The sequence below is a fragment of the Pinus tabuliformis genome, chromosome X (genome assembly GCF_031772625.1).
Source record: "Pinus tabuliformis cultivar Carrire ecotype Pingquan chromosome X, CPIR1, whole genome shotgun sequence".
Taxonomy (NCBI): Eukaryota; Viridiplantae; Streptophyta; class Pinopsida; order Pinales; family Pinaceae; genus Pinus; species Pinus tabuliformis.
The window spans coordinates 944,976,706-944,987,594 of record NC_142308.1 but is presented as its reverse complement, the minus strand read 5'-3'; the positions used below and the strand labels follow the sequence as shown (position 1 = coordinate 944,987,594).

The 10,889-nt window shown below is 36.7% G+C and overlaps 1 pseudogene; it reads right to left on the bottom strand.

Moving 5' to 3' along the window:
* Positions 1–6,161: 6,161 nt before the first annotated feature.
* On the bottom strand, positions 6,162–10,463 carry LOC149142816 (pentatricopeptide repeat-containing protein DOT4, chloroplastic pseudogene; annotated as a pseudogene).
* Positions 10,464–10,889: the final 426 nt, after the last annotated feature.

Here is a 10,889-nt window from a genome sequence, read left to right as displayed (position 1 = left end):
TAGATCAAAGAGAGGAGCAAGTCATGCCTTCCATAAAGGAGTTAGACCAATATGCTCAGGTAGAGTTGAAAGAGGATACAATTTTGTAGAAGAGGTTCAAAACTACAAGACAGGGGCAACCTAAGCTTTGGAAAAATGGGTTGAAAGAACAACTTCCAAGAAAGGCTAAAAGGCACTCCAAGGAGAAGGTAAAGGAAAATTTTACTCATCTCATTCATTAAAAGCATTTGGAGACCAAAATCCTCCCAAAATGGGGAGGCATGACTTAGATTGGATCATTATATATTTTTCATCCATTTCGATGCTTTTAGAGTGGAAACATTTGAAGGATCGGCTTATTGCGCCATTTTTACCGGTGGGTCTCAATTTGGAAAATTAGGGTTTGAAACCTTCTAGAGGAAGTTTGACATATTAAATGGAGTTTTTTGGGGTCCAAAAACTCCCATTTTGCAAGACCCCCTGGCAATGCTTTACATTCATAGACCTTTCCAATGGTGCAATCCATATGCAAAATCTATGCCACCCAAAAGTTGATCTTCCTTATTTATCCACCATGATTTGAGAGGATGCCACATCAACTCCATTACTCATGGAAAAGGAGATAACCACATGTAGTCTATTAGTAATATTTTACAAGGGTCATAGTTGTAACTCTAGTTGAGAGTTGAAGGAATCAAACTTAACCCCTAGTTGGCTATCGAGCTATGTTATAATCGGGCCATTAAGAGGAAAAGGGATTTCATTCTATTGGAGTGCATTTTGTTCCATATTAGAGCGGACTAGACTACAGTGCATAGAGAGAGAGAGAACAGAATAGAGGGGGTTTGTGTTCTATAACATCCCACGAGCCACTAGTCTTAGGTAACTCCGTAGAGAATGTCTACTCCTTTATATTTGCACCATTTCCATTCTAGACAAAAGAGAGCATAGAAAACCTCAGCTTCCAATTGAGTTTTCTCCTAAAAGGGTTTCCCAGAGCATATCTTGGGGTGAATTATGGTTTGTGAGTGATTGTATTTACTTGTTCTCTATTTTCTGCATTTTATATATTGCATGCATAAATAACAAAATAGTCACTAACTAATCTAGAATCTAGAAGGAATGAACACTTCATAATATAGATTTTGGTATTTTAACAGATCTATTGTGATGAACTATCCAGTGGAATATCCATGGCAATTTCAAATCCATAACCTTGACTTGGGAAATTCTCCAAAAGAGGAGAAGTTAAGGACCTAACAAATGCATGTTATGTAAAGAAAGTGAGAAAACTATGAGTTATCTCTTAATATTTTGTGAACATGCTAAACAAGGGAAGAAATAGAAAACATATCAGGGTTCAAATAATGGTGGGAGGAATATTTAAAGTCCTAGGAACTTGCTTGTGAATCCATAGCTAAAACAATTCAATGTTCTTCCAAAAATAGTTGTTTAGGGCATCTAGTTCAACAAGAATGCGAGCATATTCAAAGGAAAGTATATATCGCCCTTTCAATATGCCAATGAAAGTAGGGTTTTATTCAAAGTAGCAAACCCCATCTCAAAATTTATCTTCATATACAAATTACCCTAGCTCCTATCAATAAGTCTATAGCCTCGGTTTTTTAAGAGAGTTAGCCAAGGCTCTCCTTCAAAATTAGGGGCAAAAGGGGTTCTATGTTTGAATGATCTCATTTTATAAGGTTCACAAAAGCATTGGAAGGGGGGAGGAGGGGGATTGTGTTGAGTTGTTTGATTTAAAATTGTTATTGATGATTGCTCCAAAAAAGAGAGTATCCTATAGTTGAATATTTGATGACTGTATAGTGATTATTAAATGGATGAAAGGGGAATGCACGATGTCAAGTTTGGATTCAGAGCCCATTTTTGAAGAAGTTAATTAGGCATCTCCTTTTTAAATGTGAACAAAGAGTAAAATCAAGATGCTAACACACTTTCCAAATCTAGTACGCTATTAGATGATGGTACTAGTAAAATCAAGATGCTAACACACTTTCCAAATCTAGTACGCTATTAGATGATGGTACTAGTAAAATCAAGATGCTAACACACTTTCCAAATCTAGTACGCTATTAAATGATGGTACTTGCTAAGTGCTAAAATCAAGGAATGGGCATGCCCCATAGTGATTATTAAATGGATGAAAGGAGAATATTATATGAGTCAATTTTGATTTCAAGGCCCACCTTAAATGAAGTTAATCATTTTCAATTTTCTTTTAAGGTCGTCTCATTTTTAACTCATTTTTAAATGTGTATAGAGAGCACCAATAAGGAACCTAACACGCATTCCAAAGTTGGTCTACTTTTGGAAGTTTGTCATGTCCCTTAATGATCACTACAAGGGAAACAATTGATTTAATTATATTAAAATGTGGTTGTGAGAAGGTGAGCTTTATAAAGATACATTATTATGTATTTACTTACCCATGTTATTGGTACCATGGTATTGGCACCCATGGAATACTTACCCATGGTATTGGGATGGCCATAAATTATTAAAGGGAGCTCAAGATCATTCTTTAGGGGGTGGATGGATGATTTTCCTTATTTGATTTTGAGCCCTTGTGGCTTAAGGAAGTGGTAAAACCCTATCCCTAAGGAAAATTGGTTTTGGTATTGAAACTATACACCGTAACCAATCTAAGGAGGAATAACTGTGGATTTCTCATTGAAGCATATTGCTTGGCAAGATAGGTTTGCCATAATTTTGGGGTTTTAATTTTGTTAGATCTCATTTGTTTTGCAGGGCATATTTTATTCGTGAGGAGATCTCCATTTTGTATGCAAGGTCGAGCTTATTTGAAATAAGAATATTATAGTGAGGACTGTGGTTTTCATTAATTTAGGAGCAGAGTTCATTAGAGAAAATAGTTTTATCGTAGAGATCAATTATAATAAGGAGGAGTTTATAAATTGTGAGTACAACATCATTAGTGCAAGGAAGGCCAAGCCTATTAATTTCAGGGCATTAAATATGTCATATGATAGAGACTAAGGTGTGCTATTTTGAAAGAGGCAACATTGGTTATCTTGGAGATCAATTTATTAAAATGATAACTTTTGTAATGGAAGGAGAATCACTCTTAGATAGTAGATTTCTCGTTGGGAGTAGACTTACTAAATAGCAGCATTCTTTGTCTGAAAACTACAACTACCTTGTGCCATAGCCAAGTCAAGACAAATAATATGTTTAAGCAACCCATAATTCACACAATCCACCACGCTTGATTGCTTTGTTTGTTGGGAAGTCAAATGGTTTATCTTTGGCAATAGGGTAATAAAGAAACTTCGGGGAATTGGAGATGGAATACCTTAAATATGAGGACCACATATTCTCGTGTAGAGACAATAATCCCTATTTTCCATAGACAAACATTCTTAGGTTTCCACGATATTTTGTAACCATATTTGACATGAGAATATTTCCTTTAGTTTTAACAAAATAAGGGTCAAGTTGCAGTTACTTTATTTATTGTGCAAACGATGTTGACGGTTTCTATTTAATTTACATGCAAAATATTTGTCAAAATAATTTTTCCCTTTTATCTACATGCAAATTGTTTGAATAATCTTTTTGTCAAAATGGTTGTTCATAAATTGTTTGACAGTGTAGCAGTTGGATGTATGTTAAGTGTTGGACGGAAGGCTTCAATGAACAATATGATTATTGCACAAGTTTAATTTGGCAGATTTAGGAATTATTCTATTGGTTGATTAGGCAATACCAAGAAAGGGGCATTACAATGATATCATAATGGTGCATCCTACTAGCCTAAAGGGTTAAAGGGTTAATAATGAAATCTAGATTGTTTAGGTGAGTGACTATCACTCTTTAAATTAGAGCAGCACTATGATGGTGGGAAGAATGATGGAAGAAGAGCTTTTTGGAGCAAGAGATCAACTTGGACAGTTGTCCTTCGTAGCTTGTTGGAGAAGGTGACAAGACAATTACAAATGGTGGGACATTCACGTTCTCAATTAATTCTAGCATCTATTGTTCCAGCCGTAATTCACTTGGGTGAGTACAAGTTATTGAGGATAAAGATAGAGAGGTAAGGCTTGTTGTTGTGCATTATCTGAGTGAACTTTGAAGGGTTACAACCAGATTTGACATGAGAAATTTTCCTTCAGTTTTAATAAAATAAGGGTCAAGTTTTAGTTACTTTATTTACTATGCAAATGATGTTGAGGGTTTATATTTAATTTTCATGCAAAATATTACTATCCTTTTATCTACAGGGAAACTGTTTGAATAATCTATTTGTCAAAATGGTTGTTCATAAACTGTTTGACGAAATGTTTCAACGAGTTAATGGACAATGTAGTGGTTGGATGTATGATAAGTGTTTGACGGAAGCCTTTAATGAGAATTTTTATCATTGCACAAATTTAACTTCACACATCTATGAATTAGTCTATCGGCTGATTGGGCAATCCCAAGAAAGGGGCATTACAAAGTTGGTGCTTTGATCAATCTTCACACATCTATGAATTAGTCTATCGGCTGATTGGCAATCCCAAGAAAGGGGCATTACAAAGTTGGTGCTTTGATCAATGTTAAAATCAAGTGATGGGCATGCTCTATAATCTGTATGATCCTTCCATAATTAGCTTGCTGGTTTTCATTTTCATGTTGTTAGTGATATTATCTTCTAGGTGGAGGATGGGTTGTGGGTTATAGCTCACTTTAAATATTTCATTGGATATTGCATCTAGATGGATATGTTTGACATTTTGTGCACTCTCAAAGAACTTTTGTAATTAGTTTTAAAATTTTGTAATTAGTTTTAAAATTGTGTAATTAGTTTTAAAATTGTGGACACTTGATGACAATCTTTTAGGCTTATTTGAGATATATGTGAAGAATTTGTTTAAGGCTCCAATAAAACTTTTTTACCACTTCTATGTTTTTGAAAAGTGCAAAATGTAATATCTAAATATATTTTATAATTTTCTTCCAAAGAATAAAGAATAAAAATAAAAACAAAAAACAATTCATAAACACTCCTACAATCATACCAGAACAAAAAGTTAATAGTGAGATTGTCATAATATACACATAAGTATCTACCCAATTATACTAACTACTTATCACATAAGAAATTGGTGACCCTAGTGTGCTAGCTCAAGTGGTCGAATGTTTTAAGCTTCATATAAAAAGTATTGGAGTTGATTTCCCAAACTAACTAGCTCTGTTATGTGTCAAGTTAGACACTCTAATCAATGCTATAAATTTATATCCAATATGATTTACAAAATGAAAACACAAAACAAAGTTCCCACAAAATTTTTCTAACATATTTTCTAAGCTAAGTACTATCTACGCTGGTTACTACTGAGATAAAAAGAATGGATAACTTCTCTGGTTACTACTGAGATAAAAAGAATGGATAACTTCTCTATGCAGGAATATAAAAGGTTGTAAAAATTATAAATTGTGCGATAAAAAAATGACAAAATAATAGGGTCAAATAGCTAACTCACTTGTAATTTGATATGATATTTTTCTCTCTTGGTTAATGCTCAATTATAATTTGAACCATTATTTTGGTCTGCACTCACCACTTTTGATCTACACATGCTTTGGATGCTCCTCAATGTTTAGCGTAACACCATCTTTCGTGGTTGGAGTTTATTTTAAAGCAGACTCTTCGATGCAAACTGTAAACAGTCCAGCACAGACACATATTATACCAACAACAAGCAAATGAATAGGAATGAGATAATGCTACATGAGGGTTGATATTATTTATTTACTTCCTCCGTTCCAAACCTGTGCATTTCTTCAAAACTTGGGATGATGCAAGAAAAAACATTCAAAATCATAAAAATGTAGAGATTAGGAATAAGATAATGCTACTTGGAGGTTGATACACTTATGCAATTCCTCTGCTACAACCTTAGTCACCTCTTCAAAACTTAGGATGATCACTGATGCATGAAAAAATATTTAAAATAATAAAAATGCCCCTATTGTGGTGAGATTTTTTAGCAGAATTCTTGCAACTTATATTATCCACCTTACATTCTTATGCAAATGTTCAGGAATAAGATAATGTTACTTGAGGTTCATATCCTTTATGCACTTCTTCCGCTCCAAATTTATGTACCTCCTCAGAGCTTAGGACGATACATGACCAAAGTCATAAAAAATTCCTCTATCATGGCATATTTCTTTAGCAGAATTTTTGCAGCTTTCTTATTGACCTTACATTCTTGATAAAGCTCTCATTTGTCAGTCATTTTATCTATATTACTGCCATTGAACTCCAAAAGTCAAACTGATAAGGTGGAATGGCTGTAGTTTCTGTTTGATTTCTTGTCACATTTAGGAAAATACATTTCCCTGTAGTCCAATCAAATCATTGGATCAATATATACTCCATAATAGTTGAACCTTCATCCAGCTTAGCAAAACCAGTTTGTCCGACCTTCAACCTTGGGAATAGGATATTTCTCAAATGGTAAAGCTTCTGGAGTTGTTTCCAACAAGATCATGAAATGCAAACATGCATGGATGGATGAGTAATAGTCATAACATATGTGACGATGAAAATCATCGAACCACAAAGCATAGCCTAACAGAATGCACTGTCAACAGCCGCTTATCACCCACTATGACATTTGGATAGGTCAATATGTGCCAAAACCAGCGGGATGTCGTATAGAGATATTCAATGCCTTAATGAACGAGCTTAATTTTCACATTGCCCAAAACAAGTGGGTGTTGAGCAAAATGTTACATCTGTTTCGTGACTTTAGCTTAAAATATATCATGCATTGAAACAGCAAGAATAAGTCAATATACATCAAAGATATAATCTCTGTAGCTGATTTCATGTGGCCAGATATTACAGAAATATGTTTCAGCATAAACTGCAAGGCTCTGTGCTTTGACACCCAAAATTAGACTCTCCATCTCCAAGCAACTATACTGTGTGAGAAATGAAACATAACAGCTAGTCCTCTCTGAGTTTATAAGAATTGACCGAAGAGAAGGAAGGATGATTTTTTACATCAATTCTGCCACGATCCTAGAGATAACGAATTATTTGCTAGCATTAAGTTTTGACATCTTTTCATGGCCAGCCAGCACACCCAAAGCCAAATTCACTTTGTTTGGCTTGCTGTCTGTTTTCTTTGAATGGACACTTCTCCACGTTTTCTTTTTTTGGAAATGCTGCTTATAGTAACTTGCAGCTGTCCTTCAGCTAAACAGCTCTGCTGTGAAAGGTGTTTCTATGCCACCAAACTCACCTAGGACCTGTATCTGGCCTCATCTGCACCCACTCAGTTTGTGAGGGGGTTGTGGGAGTTGAAGCCATGTCTCTGTGTTTGCATAATCACCTCGATTGTGGGAGTTGAAGCCACGTTTCTGTGTTTGTATAATCACCTCGCTACTTGCGACTACAGCACACACGCCCGTGCACTGACGCTGCCTCATATTGTTTGCTTCAATTGGGCAATTAGGCAGTTTTGGCATTTCTGCCTTCCATTTATGCGATTTATGAAGGTGTAAGAATAACCTTTGCGCGTTTACTGATTTGGTATTTTAGTTGCTTGATTGACTTACTTCACATCAGAAGTTACCAGTCGTGCACTCTATAGAGGTTCAATCCATTTAATACACCATACACACAACAGTTCCCATTGAACCAATATGCACCTCTTGGATTTACCATGAATCATATTCATTTTTGTCCAACCTTTATCTTCATTGCTTATTTAAACTAATGTCACTCATAGCACCCACAAGAACACAATCCATCCTTGAAAATGTGACAGTGGCTTTTGTCTTTCACTGTTATTTCTCGCCGAACAATCTTGGAAATGAATTTAGTAGCATCGTGGCAGTCACTGCACATTTCAAGATTCTTGGTGATTCTGAGTGGTGTCCCAGGTGGTGTGTTGATAAGGCCAAAAGCTACAGCCAACTTCTCAGTGTGGCCACATAGGACATCTTCCTTGGTGGCTGCATCCAACTCTTTTTGCAGCACAAAATTTGTGCTGGGCACATAACCTGCAGTCTTCATTCGCGCAGCCCAACTATCTACTATTGCATAAATTTGATAAGCTTGAGGGTGTGATCTGTCTCCTACGAGGAATGCATGGACTGTGCCCTTGACCTCAATCCAGCTGCATCCTGGATTTTTTACCAGACTCCTGTCTTTCATCATTGCTCCAACTTCTGCTACAGAATTCCATCTATCAGCATCCGCATACATGTTTGACAGAAGTAAGTAATATCCAACATTGTTTGGCTCCAACTCGAAAATGCGGCCTGCCGCATATTCTCCTAATTCGATATTGTGATGCATTCGACATACACCAAGCAGGGCACCCCATATGCCTACATCAGGTTCTACCGTTAACTCTTTGATAATGTTGTGTGCCTCACTGAGGAGCCCGGCACGGCCTAGAAGGTCAACCATGCATGTATAGTGCTTCAGGTTCGGCTCTATGCCATACTCACGACTCATTTGTCTGAAGTAATGCCACCCTTCCGCCACTAGTCCTGCACGGCTACATGCACATAAAACAGCAATGAAAGTAACGTCATCAGGTTTTATCCCTGCCTGCTGCATTTGGTAAAAGAGCGAAAGTGCATCCTTGCCATTACCCTGCATGCCGTACCCTTCAATCATGGCAGTCCACAATGTCACATCTGTTTGTAACATTTTGCCAAACAAGTGGTGTGCATCTTTCATATTCCCACATTTAGCATACATGCCAATAAGCGCCTTCCCTACAAAAACATCTGATGACAGCCCATTTCTAATTATGTAACCGTGGATTTCCCTTCCCTGTTGCAAAGCGGCTAAATCGGCGCATGTAGACAGAATAGAAATGATAGCAACCGAATTGGGTTTCACAGAGAACTGCATTTCCCTAAAGAGTTTAAGTGCCGCTTGGCAATATCTATTCCGGCGGTAACCTGCAATCATTGTAATCCATGAGGTCACATCTTTTGGGGATATTTTGTCAAACACTCGGCGTGCATTTTCTATACTCTTGCATTTTGCATACATGTCTACTAGCACATTTTGGGCCAAAACATCCAACTTGATCCTATTCCTCAATATGTAATCATGAACATATTTGCCCTGTTCCAGATCTGCAATACCTCCACATATTGAGAGAATGCTAGTGACAGTGACCACATCTGCCTTTACACCTGCCAATTCCATTTGACTAAAAAGCTCCAGTGCTTCTTCATACTTCTCATTCTCACCATAACTATATATCATCGCAGTCCACGAAATCACATCCTTCTGGGACATGTTTCCAAACACTCGGACTGCATTCTCTACACTGCAGCATTTTCCATACATGTCAATAAGAGCATTCCCTACTAAAACATTCCCATCCAACCCACTCCTGATCGTGTAAGCATGAATTACCTTACCCTCTTTAACAGCTCCTAAGCAGGCGCAAGCCGGAATAATGGTAACGACGGTGGCTAAATCAGGTTTCGTTTCTGTCCGCGACATTTGACGAAACAATGTCAAGGCATCCTCATAATGCCCACCCTGAACATAACCTGCAATCATGGCATTCCAGGTGATGACGTCCCTTTGATACATTTTGTCAAACACTTGGCGTGCATCCTTCAAATTCCTGCAAGCTGCATACATAGTCAGAAGGGTATTTCCCACATGTATATGAGACTCAAACCCAATTCTCATTACATGGGCATGGATCTCTTTGCCTTGTAAGAGAGCTGATAAACCCGCACAAGCCTTGAGAGCACAGGGAAATGTGTAATAGTCTGGCTTAATGCCAAACTCTGGCATTTGGCGATAAAGCATGAGAGCTCCCTCATAGCACCCATGATTCACATAGGCTAAAATCATTACATTCCATAACAAAATGTTTTGTTTGGGCATTTTATCGAAAACCAGACGGGCATCTTCCAACCTACCACATTTGGCATAGGTATATACAAGCCTGTCAGCCAAAAGGATTTCTTGGTCAGTTGCAATGGAAACAATCAATGAATGGAGACGCTTGGCTTGTCTGAGAGCCTTCGTTTCAGCACATGCTTGCAAGAAACAGGCATATGTATGGAATTCAATCTCAATACCCATCTCATTCATATAATGCAGGCTCTCCAGTGCTTCTTGCAGGTGCCCATCCCTGCACAATTTTCTCACGTCTGAATTGCTAATATAATTGCTGCATGGTATTTCCCGTCTAAATTCTCCTTCAAATGCAATATCATTGAAGCAATTGGGTTTGCTTCTCAGGTGGTTACTTCCACCATTGTGAGGGAAACAAATGGAAATGGTTTCTGAGCCTCTGTGAAAAATTGTAATCGTGACATGATTTTGGTGTTTAGATGGAAGTAGCGGCGGCCCTATCGATATCACAGACATTGAGAAGGCTAGCAATGTTGATAATTTTACCATACGATGATTTCAAGAAAACGCGAGGATGGCTCCACTTTTATAATAGATAAATAGGATGTTTCTGGATGATTGAATGATTTTTTTGGGTAGATTTTTTTGTTTCACAATGTAACCACCCCACCAGCTTTTCATCATATTGAATCTTATTTTTGGATTTTTTTGTTTCACAATCCAAGCACCCTGCCAATTTTTCATCATACTGAAGCTATTTTTAAAAATCCACCATGAATGTATTTTTATTTCAAAATAATCCTTCATATCAAGGAGTATTTACCAAATAGCCAGAAAAATCATTTTATTTTTTTCATTCTAAAAATTTGTATCTAAGATTTAATCTTTCTTGAAATTTAGTAACATAAATCTAAACTAATTTAATTCTAATTATTTTTTTATAGAATTGTTTCAAAATGTTTTAATTAATTTATTATTATTATTATTGTGTTTATAACTAATTTTTTGTCCCTCTTGAAACTTAATA